The sequence below is a fragment of the Diceros bicornis genome, chromosome 24 (genome assembly GCF_020826845.1).
Source record: "Diceros bicornis minor isolate mBicDic1 chromosome 24, mDicBic1.mat.cur, whole genome shotgun sequence".
Taxonomy (NCBI): Eukaryota; Metazoa; Chordata; class Mammalia; order Perissodactyla; family Rhinocerotidae; genus Diceros; species Diceros bicornis.
Genome location: NC_080763.1, coordinates 5,338,308 through 5,353,028, shown reverse-complemented (window position 1 = coordinate 5,353,028; position 14,721 = coordinate 5,338,308). Strand labels below are relative to the sequence as shown.

General features: G+C 43.4%; 1 protein-coding gene across 6 annotated transcripts in view; it reads right to left on the bottom strand.

Annotated features, from left to right (window-relative positions):
• Positions 1-8,417, bottom strand: part of FBXO34 (F-box protein 34) — an 86,063-nt gene extending 77,646 nt beyond the window's left edge. For 2 of the 6 annotated variants that reach the window (XM_058566973.1, XM_058566976.1), the window contains exon 1: positions 700-866. The gene's annotated coding sequence lies outside the window, so the exon portion shown is untranslated. Of the gene's footprint in view, positions 1-699; positions 867-6,059; positions 6,079-7,016; positions 7,953-8,339 lie in introns of those variants that run through there. The other 4 variants (XM_058566979.1, XM_058566974.1, XM_058566975.1 and 1 more) reach the window with 4 other exon arrangements.
• Positions 8,418-14,721: the final 6,304 nt, after the last annotated feature.

The window sequence follows — 14,721 nt, the reverse complement described above, 5'->3', positions numbered from 1 at the left end:
GGAAACTGCGTAATCGAGCACCACATTCGCTGCAGGCAGGCCCAGAGACACGGAGGGAGAGGGATGGGGCGGACCATCTTACCGAAAGTCTTAAAAGCTACTTTTAAAGGCGATGCCACAGAACCCTAGCGCAAGAGAGTAACATCCCAGTGGAATTTTGTCCAATTAACCTGGTAACTGTACTAAAAGACTGAAGGGAGTCAATCACGGATCTAAGAAGACTGTCACAGAGACGAAGGCAGAAACCTAAACTCAGAATGATCATTGGTCTAGATCTGTGCTGTCTAATACAGAAGCCACCAGCCACACGTGGCTTTTGAGCACCAGAAATATCACCTCTGAACTGAGGTGAGATTTAACTGTAAAATGCACATCGAATTTCAAAGACTTTATATGAAAAAAAGAATGTAAGCTATCTCAATATGAACTCATGATGTTTGGGATATATTGTGTTAAATAACACTAAAAGTATTTTCAGCTGTTTCTTTTTACTGTTTTTAATGTGGCTAACTAGAAAATTTTAAATTACATTTAACTTACATATTTCTATTGAACAGCACTGCTCTATGGTCATCCCAACTTTTCTGACTCTCCCAGTCATCATAATTTAAAATAATTTCAGGGGCTGGCCCAGCGGTTAAGTGCGCGTGCTCCGCTTTGACGGCCCAGGGTTCGCAGGTTTGGATTCCCAGCACTGACCTATGCACCGCTCATCAAGCTACGCTGTGGCGGCGTCCCATATAAAGTAGAGGAAGATGGGCATGGATACTAGCCCAGGATCAGTCTTCCTCAGCAAAAAGGAGCAAGACTGGCAACAGATGTTAGCTCAGGGCTAATCTTCCTGGAAAAAAAAAAAAAAGCAATTTCAACACGTACCCATAAGTATGTAAATATCTGTTTTACATATATACATGTACCACTGTACTAATATATTTTATATACAGAATAAAACATACACAAAAATAACTGCTATAAGGACGAAAAATAAACAAGTTATTCTAACATTTTTCTTCTTGCAATCCAATAAACCATCCCACACACTCTGCTTTGGAGGCCTAGGATGTTAGCAGAGAGACTGATCCAGAAAAGACAAATCCAAATGAAAGATTCACTCAAATTTGATGACTGGTTGACTATGGGAACAAAGGAGAGGGGAGGGACTAAGGATGACATGACGAATTACTACTGCCCTCTACTCAGCATCCAGTACCCCCTGAATTTCCCTTGGGAATCCACTCCTCTCCCATCGTGCTCTTTAGGTAGCAATGACCCCAGCTCCACTGGTAGGCCCAGGCTGGCTAACCAATTAGCACATCCTTATCTAGCCTCAGTGGTTGGTTCAGAAATGTCAACATAACCCAAAGTCAATGAGAGAAAGATGACATTTGCTAAGGCTTCTGGGAAGAGAAACTCTCTTCTAGCAATGGTTCTTAAGCTGAGGCTCACAGATCCCCCCTTGGCCCCAGGAGTTTAGTTATAAAATTCAGGGGGTCTATAAACTCAGATGAGGGGGACAAAAATTACATCTTTACTTTCACTAACCTCTGACTGAAATTCAGTACTTCCTTCTATTGTGAATTCAGTCCACAGATTACTATAATATTAGCAATACTGTCACTTTTCCACCAGTAGAAATCACAGACATTTTTCTATCACATGACCATTGGTTGCAGACAAACCTCCAAACAGTGATAATGCTCATCACTACTTGGAAATTATTAGGCCCACAGTAAATCTTATTATTTAATAAAGAAGCACATATTATCGTATAATTTTTAACAATATTTTGATGACTGTATTTTAGTATAACTGGTTTTCTTTGTAGTTTTACTCTGAAAGGGGGTCCTATAGGCTTCACACTGCCAAAGGGGTCTACAGAGCAAAAATATCCCTGCCCTACCGCTTCTGCGGAAGCATGGTCCTTCCCCTCCTCCAGACTTGAGAGCATGAGGACATGGGACTTGAGCTGCTGACAAACATGCTGTGACCAAAAAGAGACCAAGGCCACCGAAGCAGAGCTCAGGAAACAAAGGAAAGAAGAGAAACAGGAGGTTCTGACCACATAAGTACAAGCGGACCAAGCTTCACCTTTGGACTTTTCAGTCCTGCAAGCAATACACACAATAGAAAATACCTAAATGGTACAGATGATTTCAATAGTTTCTATCTCAGGAAACCAGAATAATACTCATGCCCTTGCATGGAAACAGCAAAGTTAGAAAAGGCTTAACGTTGTCACGTTGAGAGAATCTGGGGAATATGAGTTTAGTTTTTCACAAACTGAGTGTACTGAAGACTCATCAATACTCACTCCGGTCTATTCTCACATGGACTTCTGTTTGATAGAGGCTGGGCAATTAAAAACTACATTTTCCAGATGACCCTGAAGCTAAGGTTTCAATGTGACCTAAGTGTGGCCAAGCAGACATACGTGCATAAGATACGCAGGACAGAAAGCAACACGTAATGACGGTTCTGCACAAAGTTAAACTTCTACCAAGTATGGTGGCAGCAGGTTTCTGATTCGACAACATGGTTGTGGTGACAGCAGCCCCCTTAGCCGGCAAGTTCCGCAGTATCATTCTGGGGTTTGTTTCCAGACGCTGATCTAATCTGTTCATTCAGCCCACTCAAAATTTACATATCTTTCTTTCCCAATAAATCCCGTTTGCTACAGCTGCTTAGAGCAAATGCTCTTGCTACACATTCTTGAACAATAAGTATACAGTAAACAGGGACACACAAAAAGGAGCATCCTATTAGCAGTTAGAAACCTAACAAGAGTTGACAGCTTATGGATACAGATGGAGGCATGACCTGGAAAGAATTATAATTGAGAAGCCCAGGTTACAAGGAGCACAATAAAGAGTCAAGAACAGAGCTTTAGGTAGTTTGGATCTGGAAGAGAAAGAACTGCCAGCAAAGCTGAGAAATCAGGAGAAATCGGAGATAGGCACAGAACCAAGAGAAAAGAGCTCAAAAAATGAAGAGGTAGGGGCCGGGTGACAATGGTTGAGTTCGCGTGTTCCACTTCGGCAGCCAGGGGTTTGGCAGTTCAGATCCTGGGCATGGACCTGCTCAACACTCATCAAGTCATGCTGAGGTGGTGTCCCACGTGGAGGAACTAGAGGGACCTACAACTAGGATATACAACTATGTGCTGGGGCTTTGGGGCGAAAAAAGAGGAAGACTGGCAACAGATGTTAGCTCAGGGCCTGTCTTCCTCAAAAAAAAAACACAAAAAACAAAAAAAAGAAGAAATCTTCTACACAATTATCAAAGATGACAAATAGGATAAGAATTAAACCAAAAGATCTGTTTTTCACATTTTCCTTCCTCAAAAATTGTCACTGAGGGGCCAGCCCAGTAGTGCAGTGGTTAAGTTTGTGCACTCTGCTTTTGCGGCCCAGGGTTCTCAGGTTCACATCCTGGGTGCAGACCTACACACTGCTCATCAAGCCATGCTGTGGCGGTGTCCCACATACAAAACAGAGGAAGACTGGCACAGATGTTAGCTCAGGGCGAATCTTCCTTAAGGAAAAAGAGGAAGATTGGCAATGGATGTTAGCTCAGGGCCAATCTTCTCACCAAAAAACAAAATTGTCACTGAGTACAGAATAATTCTCATATTCCCTCCAAAACTGGGTCCCAATCACCCCTATCTGCTGTTCCTTTATACCATAACTTCTAATCACACAGTCTATTCCAAAAAAAAAAACACCTCTACTCTGGATAAAATTGGGCCTAAAATAAAGGCCCAATTCAAGACTCACACCTGGGAAGCCTTCTCTGGCAGTCGCAGTTGTCTCCTCTGAATTCATGTACCATTTATTTCTTTTCAGACACCTAACTAAAACCCAAACTAAATTATAAGCCTAAACAGAGCAAAGGCTGTGTTCTTCATTTCTTTGTATTCTGAACACCTAGCATAATGCCACTCAAATATGCTGCTAACAAAGCAGGCCCTTTGAACAGGTACTTTCAGAAGAAACTGGTAGAAGTAAGATTGCAGGAGATTAAAAAGTTAATTAAATTGACTTGGAAGGTGCATGAAGGAACGTTCTGTAGTGATGGCTATGTTCTATATCTTGGCAGGATTATGGGTTACACAGACGTATGAACCTGTCCAAACTAAGGGAATGTGATGTATAGATTTGTACATTTTACTGTATATAAATTTGACCTAAAAAACAAGTAAACAAATAGTTCATAACAGGCATGCTGAAATGTTTAGGGGTATAAAGTATATTTACTTTGAAGTATAGGTTGAAATACTTTGAACAAAAATATAAGATGGAGTGATAAATGGATAGAGGGAGAGAGGGAGGGTAGGGTGGAGGGATAAACACATAAGCAAATAAAACAAAATATGAAGTATAGAATCTAGGTTGTAGGTATTTAGGTATTCAATGTACAAACAATTCTCAACTTTTCTGTGACTGAAATTTTTCATGATAAAATATTAGGGAAAGAAAACAAAGAGTAGAAATCAAGGCTGAGAGGATCACATATTTCAGAAGTGTGTCGATTAGAGAGAAGGAATGACTTTAGAGAAGAAAAAGGTACACATATGGCCCTGAGAGTGAGCTGTCTGGATCTCCCTCTTCTCACTTCAGACTGCCTGCACACTAGCTCTGGCTTTGAGCGCTCGCTCGGGCCTCAAAGAAAGTGCTCACTCACGAAGCCCCATTCATTCTAGGACAATCCAAATCTGTGGAGTCTAGACTCTAGGTCTGTCTTGGGCTATGATAATCTGTTCCCCATTCTTTTTATCTGAGTTTCTAACACCTCCTTAAACTGACCTTTAGATGAGCCTCTAATGCCAATGTGGATAACATAAATGGTTCACCCTCTTGGTCCAATTCTGCTCCCTCAGACGCACGGCCCTCCATGGCAAGGGAATGTTAAAACAAAGGTCCAGGGTCCTTGCGGCAAGGACAGTTCACCTGGGTGTCACAGTCCCTGACTGAGTACTTGGCACAGAGGTACTCAGAAAATGTTTCCTGGATGAATGGAACCCTTTGCCTGATAATACTGTAAATCACCACACATATCTAGCACTTAGTTTCACATTTATACCTACCTTGTGCTGAGGGTAGGAAACGTATGCACTAGAATTCTGAAGCCGAATATTTAAAAAGGGAAGATCTGGAGCCTCTTCTGTGGAGAGCTAACTAGAAGATGGAATTGGAAACCAAAGGTTGACAAACTCTTTCAACTAACATTAAGGAACACCTACATCTGAAACATTACTGCTTTCCTAGATAATACAGGAGGTTCATCAGCTTCAAAATACCATAAGCATGAACTAAAGGCGAGAAGATAAATTATGCAAAGATAAGGATTGACAGAAATTCAATTTCCAGATGACCTAAATGCATTTGGAGTTAATCTGCTCTTTTTCGTTGTTGCTTTCAAAGGCCTGCAGATCATGCACTTGCTGAATTTTGCCTTTCTCACACATGACCTAACAAGGAAGGCATTCACTGTACCACAGGAGCTTCCCCCAAGTATCTGGTTCTCAACAGCTGCAAATCTTGGAAGCTAACACTAAATGATGTCTCTAATGACTAGTATGTTCTCTCCTCAACAAGTATTACAACAGGATACCGGTTTACTAGAAGATCAAAACTATCCAAATTAAACTGGCTGAGCAAAAATTCAAGTTTAGAAAATAAAGTAGAAAATTTGTATAAGAATTTAAACTCTACATTAACAGAATAACTGATCCAATAAACATACCCTAATGAACTTCTAAAATATAGCACTTTCATTCTTCATATTTGCTTGTATCTGTCAGAAAGATGCCACATCACTAATGACCGGCAGATTTAGTCCCTTCAAATGCTGTAACTGGATAAAATATTTTAAAATAATAATAAACCCGATCTCAAATAAATTTCCATTTATAAAAAGTAAAAACTGCTTCCTAGACCCAAAACGTCAAGGCCTGGGTGAAAAACATCCTGCCAAAGGTAGAAACAAACTGCAAAAACATTTCCGAAGAGTTCTGGCTTGTTCAACAGTTGTACAGCTACACACGAGCTGGCTTTTTATACCTGTCACTGTTCCTCAGTCACATCAGAATACACCAACATTTATTCTCCACCTCTTAGCTCATTTTCCATAAGGAAAAACAAAAATTTCATAACTGCTAAACCCGACAGAGGGGGAAAAAATGCACCGCCAAGGAGGAGCTGTTTTGATTATCATCATTTATATGTCTTTCTAACTCCCATTTTAGTTTGACTTGCATCTCTTCCCATTTACACTAATACACTTAACTTACACAGAGCCAGGGAGCCTGCCCCAGAAAGGCTACTTGGAAAAGACACATGCAAGTGTCCTTTTTGTACCTCCTTCAGTTGCATTACACAGTATCTTGCCATGATCCTTTCATCTTAAAGAGTAGGTGGATTGACACCCTCAGGATCAGCAGTTTCACATTAATTCAGTACCTACCAGTCTTGAGGATCCAAAGGCTCAAATTTTGTCCTTAGAGCCTTCACTCAACATGGTCACCAAACAATTCCTAATTTCTTAAAAAAAAATAATAATAATAACAACTTTCAGTTGTACACACAATGCTGTTGAATTTCCAAAGTATGCTGAGGATCAAAATGAGTTACAGAAAAGCCTTGTTTTGTGATCTTCCAGTCAAATCTAACAGTAATTAACAAGGAAAGTAAATTTTTGCTTTCATTTCCTGTGTTAATGGGCATAACATAACTTCCATCTGCAGGCTGATGCAAAATCCAAGGAGAGAATACCTCATGGATCACCCCTAAAGAGCAAATGGAGAGGAGGAAGTATTAACAAGCGAAACCTACCACTACAAATCAAGGTCAGTGAGGAAGGATGGAGGACACTCCTATCCAGGCTTCCTGCTGAACACATTGACTTGTAATTATGCTTCCATTTTAAGCCATCTAAGCAATCTTTCAAACTAGATTCTATTTAAATGATTCTAAAAAAGAAGAAGAAATGATGAGTGAAATACTGACACCCTGGAATACCTGAAGAGGGTCAGTCACGCGAGTGACTAGCTGCTCCTCCAGCCTGAACTCGTGAAAGCTTTGGAAGAAAAACAATATTCATAGACGAGGCACTTCTTAAAAATTCTGTAGTTTCATATTTGAAAGCACCACTGATAAAATGTGAGTTACTTGTGCAGACAAGCAGTCCTGGGACATGTTATATTGCTCTAGCCCAGTCTTAGGAAGAAAACAAGAAAAAGGCTAGTTGCTGAGCTCCCGCTGTAGGAAACCCTCAGTTATCCGTGGTCGCAAGGGACAGGAACAGCCCGGATAAATGACATCCTCAGGTAATTACTATATACGAAGAATATTGGATTTATTCAAACCTCCCCCGCTCTTTACAACAGAAACATTTCATTTAAGATCCGCTCTCCCTCTTCCCGGTCGCTCTCACAAAAACGTGAACAAGCACACAGAGGATCTCAAAATTGTCTTGCCAAAAAGAGTAAGGCAAACTGAATCCTCAGCACTTAAACTGGTTCTATTTTTTCAGCAATTACGATCACAAACCATCAAACTATGAGTTTAGCTTAATGAAGGGCATTTACATTAAACACTTCCCCCTAAAACCTCTTGATTTATATCTTTCTAAATCAAACGTATCTTATAAGGAACCGTACTAACAATGCTTGTTTGAAATGAAGTTCCGGAACCTGACAACTACTGCATTACAACTGTAAAATGCTGATCTCGAACAACTTTCGATTCGGATCCGCCGCGATCCCGGCGTTGACACTAGGCTGAACTTCCTCGTTCTCCCTCGGGTCCTCGGCCCTTCCGCCGCCCGGGTCCGCGGGCCTGCAGTGACATCACAGCCCTCTTCGGGAGCCCCTGACGTCACAGACACGCGGACCCACGGCACGACAAGCTCCTCGCGGACGGGGGCCGGAGCCGGGGGCCGGAGGAGCGGCCGAGCCTGCACCCCGCCCGGTCCCGGGAAGGTGAAGGGCCGGCGCCGGCCCACCTGCGCCGGGACAGGGACGGCAGCGCGGCCGAGCCGGCGGGGCGACCCCCGGGGCCGGACTTCCTCGCCGGTCGCAGGTCGCGGAGGCGGGAGCGCCGGTCCGTGCCTCCTCACGGCCTATCCGCGATCGCCGCGGCTCTAGCCCGGCCGGGGCCCGCGGGGCGCTCCGCGTCCGGCCGTGCGCGGGCGGAGGCCCCGGCTCCCTGCCCCGGGCGCGCCCCCGCCCCGCCGCCGCCTGTTCCCGGGGGCGCAGGGCGGTGCGAGGGGCGGGAGGGCCACGGTGGCCGCCGCCGCACCCCGCCCGCGCGCCCGGCGCCACGCCGCCCCGCCCGACCCACCTGCGCTCCAGCCCCGGCCGGGGCCTGGCCGGGCTGCGCACCACGACGCGGCGGCGGGAGGCCTGGCTCGCTCCCCGCGGCTGAGGCGGATCGAGCGACCGGCGCGGCGAAGCCCAACGCTCGGCCCGAAACCCATTTGTTTGGCTAAAACGCCGTGACGTCACGCGCCGGCCCAATCGACGGTTGGCCGGGGGAGGGGCCGGGACCAGGCGTTGCAGCGCCCCCTGCCGGGCATTCTGCGGTCCTGCGGCCGCTGGGGACGGGGAGGGTGGGCGACGTAAAATCGGAGAACCCGCTGAAGTCTGCGGGCGCCCCAGTGGTGGAGGAGAGGGAAGCTGGAGCACGACCTGGAGAGAAGGGACTCAAACCCTCAGGCTGCCCGGAGGGGGAGTAACCCCAGGGCTCAACGGATAGGACAAGTTTATGAATACTCAGGGGTGGATCTGGAGCTGTCAATGGTACTGGCTTACTGTTCGATATCCTAGTAGACCTGGTTCCAGCTTTAGTTCTGCTACTAGCGTGGAAGGCTGGGCTTCAGAGTTGTCATTTGTAAATCAAGGGGTTGGGAGTGTCCCTTCTGACTGTCATTCTTTTCTATGCAAATCATGGCAGGAATACGTGTCAGCAAGTGAACTTGGAGATGGACAGTCTCAGACTGTGGTCTGTAGAAGCTTAAGGGATTGTAAGTGATGAATATAAAAGAGGTTTTCAGGGGCTGGGCCCCATGGCTTAGCGGTTAAGTGCGGGCGCTCCGCTACTGGCAGCCCGGGTTCGGATCCCGGGCGCGCACCGACGCACCACTTCGCTGGCCATGAGGCTGCGTCCCACATACAGCAACTAGAGGGTTGTGCAACTATGACATACAACTATCTACTGGGGCTTTGGGGGAAAAAAAAGGAGGAAGCTTGGCAATAGATGTTAGCTCAGTGCGGGTCTTCCTCAGCAAAAAGAGGAGGATTAGCATGGATGTTAGCTCAGGGCTGATCTTCTTCACAAATAAATAAATAAATAAAAGAAGTTTTTAATACTTTATTAATTTATTTAAACTTTCAAATCAGAGTGACAGTGAGAAATCTTTTTATCTTCATCCTTTAAAATGATAATTGCTTTCATTGTAAAAAAAAGCTACATCATAAAACAGGAGGACAATAAAGAAATATCCTTCACCCTAACCCAGACACTCAGCATTTGGTATATTTTCTTTTAGACCTTTTGTCCTATGCATTTTTATTTACAATGTTGTGATCATAGTGTGTGCACAATTTTGCACCCTGTTTTTTTGCTTTATAAGTATTTCTCATATTTCTACATAAGCTTCATAAGCACTTTAACAGCTGCATAAAATTATATTAAGTGGACATATGAAGTTTAAAATTCTGTATTCCTGGACATAATTTATTTTCTTCTCTTTTTGCCATTATAAAGAAATCATAGGCCATTTTCATGAATGTAGATTTTTGAAGATAAATACTCAGAAATTGAATTACTAGGTGAAAGAGTATAACACTTACTAATACAAACTGCCAAAATGACTTAAAAGGTTGAACCACATTACACTTAAATCAGCAGCTTTGATTTTAACCAGTCCTTAAAAAAGCAGTTTTGTCCAATTATAAAACTACTTTTGTAAAATATATATTATATATAATTTAATATAATATTAAATACCAAAAAGTAAAAAAAAAAAAATGAATAAATATTTCCCATAATCTCACCACCCAGAAATAACCACTTAACATCTCCATCTACACCTTTATCTATACACATATTTTTAATAAAAATTGCGGAGGGGCTCATATTGTACATATTGGAGTCACACTGTATGTCTTATTTAATATCTGATCAATATTAGCTCAACGTATCATGATCATTTGAAACTTCTTCATCGTATTTGACTCAAAAGTTCTAAACCTTCAATCCATCCTTTCAGGTTGATCTCAAACACTGTCCTCCTTAAAACCTCTTGATTCTTTAGAGAAATCAAAAAATTGATTCCTCATTTTTCCCCTCTTCCCTTGTGGCCCTTATCTTATTCCACACACATCTTCTATGTGTATATTTACTACCCCCTGCTAGATTCTAAACTGCTAGAGGACAAGGATTATATCCTAGTATCCACCAAAGGGTCTTGCACTTGATATTGCTTAAATATTTAGTGAATAATTATAACCATGTTAATGATCTGCATTTTTCTCACGATGGTAGATGAGTATGATCTCCATTTTATAATGGTGTTTACTGCAGTTCATTAATATCCAACATTTATTGCATTTACAGTGTATGATCCAGACTCTATGCTAAGTGTTTTATATATGTTGTTTCATTTAATCAGGAAAACACCTCTACAAGGTGAGTACTGTTATTATTACAGATGAGGAAACACAGGCTTGACGAGTTAAACTGTTTGACCAAGATCGCACAGGTAGCATAGAGCCAAACTTGGCAAAGACTCCAGAGCTCTTACCACGTCACTGGATTGTTATTGAGATTTCAGATGGTCGAAGACGCTGAAACTACAAAACACAACACAGATATCACTGAACTGAAATGACAATAGTTTCCATGTGGATAGCACACCTTCATTCTCAAGTCCCATTAGAGTCTGTGTGGTCTAATGCAGTGTTTTCCAAACTGTCTGTGGTTAAGGACCAGTAGTTTTGTTTTGTTTTGTTTGTTTAGTATTTAATACATTGTGAACTAATTATTTTGTAAATTGTAATAAAACTACTAGAAAAATCAAATTAATTTTTAAAAGACAAAATAAAAGCCTAACTTCTTCTTTTTTTTTTTTTTGTGAGGAAGATCAGCCCTGAGCTAACATCCATGCTAATCCTCCTCTTTTTGCTGAGGAAGACCAGCTCTGAGCTAACATCTATTGCCAATCCTCCTCCTTTTTTTTAACCCCCAAAGCCCCAGCAGATAGTTATATGTCATAGTTGCACATCCTTCTAGTTGCTGTATGTGGGATGCGGCCTCAGCATGGCGGGAGCAGCGGTGCGTCGTTATGCGCCCGGGGTTCCAAACCAGGGCTGCCAGTAGCGGAGCGTGTGCGCTTACCCGCTAAGCCACCCGGCCGGGCCAAAAGCCTAACCTCTTGATCATTAAACTTAGCACACGTAAAATTACTTCGTCAAATTGCTGACAAAGTTTCTAAAGCTCTTATTCTCAGTTTCTGTTCTTATCGTAGACTGGCTCTAAGGCTGGCCAATGGGCCGCACTTTGAACAGCACTAGTCCAGGAGAGAGAAGATTAGACTTAGAGACTGTGAAGTCGCTTTAGACAAGTCCCTCCCTTGATTCGTTTTCTCCATTTGTACAATGGGAATGGTCCCCAAGAAGCGAAGCCAATAGAGCCGGTGCAGTGCCTCAGGCCACAGGCCCTGTGACAGGCCTCAGGAGGGAGCTCTACGGGTGGGCGTTGGGGTAGCACAGTGAGGTCATGGGACTGATAAGGTGCTGAAAGAGGGACAAGATTAAGGTGGCCTGCGGTGGCACAGTGGTAGGAAAGGTCTAAATATCTGTACTATATAACTTTGGTTATTCCATCAATGATTAGAACTTAGTCATCCCAAACCAGCAAACATCATTGTAAATTAAAATCCAGTGCAATGGGCTTGTTTGTGTAGACTTGGTTTCATTTCTGCTCTCTGCTCAGAAAAAACTAAGAACCTTATTCCTGTGGGAGATCAAGATTTGGCCACTCTGAAATATATCTCTTTACCTTGATTGTTTTCTCTGAGGGACATTTGACCTCCCCCACTAACTGCCTAAAGAATTTGACATGGTGGCTCCTTCCTGGAACAGATCTTCTATCATGATGGCTGTAAAGATAATGTAGGATAGAGGTTACAACAGGAAAGGCACCAAGCCTCTTTTATCAAAAACTCTGTCTCTCCCTGACCACATTATCTATAGATGACCCTGAAAAGAATTGTCTTCCTGCCCTCTGAAGTCCCAGGCCACTACCCACCCCCAACACGCTCCTCGCCTTTAGCTGCAATACTTAAGCAAGCAGCTTAGACAGAGGGACGAGTTGCTCATTTCTGAGTTTCTCCCATGTATACATGTTATTAAACTTCGTATTATTTTCTCCTGCTAACCTGTCTTGTTGATTATTTGGCCAGCCATAAGAACCTTAAGGAAAAGGGCAGAGGGAGATTCTCTCTCTTCCCCTGACATTCCTTTTTTTTAAAGATTTTATTTATTTATTTTTCCCCCAAAGCCCCAGTAGATAGTTGTATGTCATAGCTGCACATCCTTCTAGTTGCTGTATGTGGGACGCGGCCTCAGCATGGCCGGAGAAGTGGTGCGTCGGTGCGCGCCCAGGGTCCGAACCCTGGCCGCCAGCAGCGGAGCGTGCGCACTTAATTGCTAAGCGACGGGGTGGGCCCCTAAGAACCTTATTCCTTAATAAGCTCACTCTACCTCCGTAGGACAAGCACCCGCCATCTCATCCTCCTCCCCACCCCCAAACTCTTCATCCTTAACCAAGCCACTTGCTCCACTGCAGGAGAAAGGAAAGCAAGAGGCAGGCTCCATTAGACTTTGCATCTAGGCCCATCTTTACTGCAGAACTAGGCCACTGGGTATGACAGTGCCTTTCCCTACCTACTTAACTGTATTAATGTGAAGCTCAAATAAGAAAAAAGGTGTGAAAGTGCTTTCAAAAATGTGAAGTTTATGAAGGTAAGGTGTGCACTTAAATACGCCTGGAATATAGTTATTGGAGCATGCTTGAAGCGCTGAGCTTATGCGCAGGTCGTGCACGTACGAGACATGGTGACAGTGGGAGACGGTAGAGGCTACTCAGCCGTGAGCAGTAACTCCATTCACAGTAAGTGGAGGAGTAACTCAAGACGGGAGAAGGCCCAGGGCAGCGAACTGCCAACATACGTGAGCATGCCTTTAACTGAGGTGTGGATGGGTAAAAAGTGGAAAAAGTATAGAAACCAGAAAAATACCAGGAAATCATAGCTCTTATCCTTCTTTTTGCATCTTGTGCCCCTATGAAAATCTGATAAAAGCTAAAAACCAAGAGTCTCTCTTCTCAGGAAAAAAAAGCACACACGGATATATGCACAGATAATTTTGATAATTTTAACTTCTTCAAAAAAGCCCCTTAGATCAACTTGCTCTATGGTAACACACACGCTTATAAAGAGGAGAGACACTCTAGGGTGTAGAGCAATGACCTCCTCCAGGGAGACACCGTGGCCAAAACTAATCAAGGCCCCAGGTCCTCCTCTCCCTGTGATATTCCCCTTAGAAGATCCCATTGTTGTCAGTGCCCTTGGACCTTTCAGCAACATTTAAATGATGCTTTGTACAACACCAACACAATGGTCCGTGCAATTTCCATATGTATCCCACTTCTTGATAACATACAAAAGATGCAACCTTTCCGGAAATCTTCACATTCTTATCCTCACAATTAACACTTGCATAGATTTGATACCCAGCCACAAGCATCTCCAAGTTCCTCCTTAATGTCTGACTTTTTACCAGAAATCTAGGCGTAAACAACAACCTGCATTCCTGATGTTCCCATACCTTAAATCTCTGTGTAGTCTATGAAATCCAAATGCAGTTCAGCAGGAAACATTTTGTTAGCTCCTTTATCAAACCAGGCAATCTCTGTTCCATCTCAAGGCCTTTGGGCCTATTCATCCCTCAACCTGGAAGGTTCCTTCTCCCCTCAGCACCTGGTTTGTCAGCTTAAAGTCTCCTCAGAGCACTAGAGGTGCCAGAATTTATGTTCAGGAGGGAATTTAGGGCCGGCCCCGTGGCGTAGCAGTTGAGTGAGCGGTTGAGTGTGCGTGCTGTGCTGCTGGCAGCTCGGGTTGGGATCCTAGGCGCGCACCGACGCACCGCTTCTCCGGCCATGCTGAGGCCACGTCTCACATACAGCAACTAGAAGGATGTGCAGCTATGACATACAACTATCTACTGGGGCTTTGGGGGAAAAAAATAAATAAATAAATAAAATTATAAAGTCAGTCCACCTAAAAAAAAAAAAAAAAGAGAGAATTTAGAGGGAGTGGGAGGTGAGCTAGGGAACTTGACAAAGTACATTTGCCTTGCAAGTCCAATTTTTACTTAGATTTTATTTTCATGTAGGGTGATATGCGGAGGTGGCTAAACCCTCTTCAAGCCAGGACTTCCCTAGCCATCCTCTCTAGTCTCTCCCAAATTATTCTCTTTCACAAAACTGTTTCACAAAACTTCATAACACTAATTACACTAGTTTTTTTTTCTTATAACCCCCTGTAGAGGGAAAACTTCAAAAGGATGGGGACTGAGTTTTATTCATTGCTATATCCTAATGCCAAGACCCGTGCTTGACATTTAGAAGTTACTCCATAAGTAATGACTGAATGATTTCT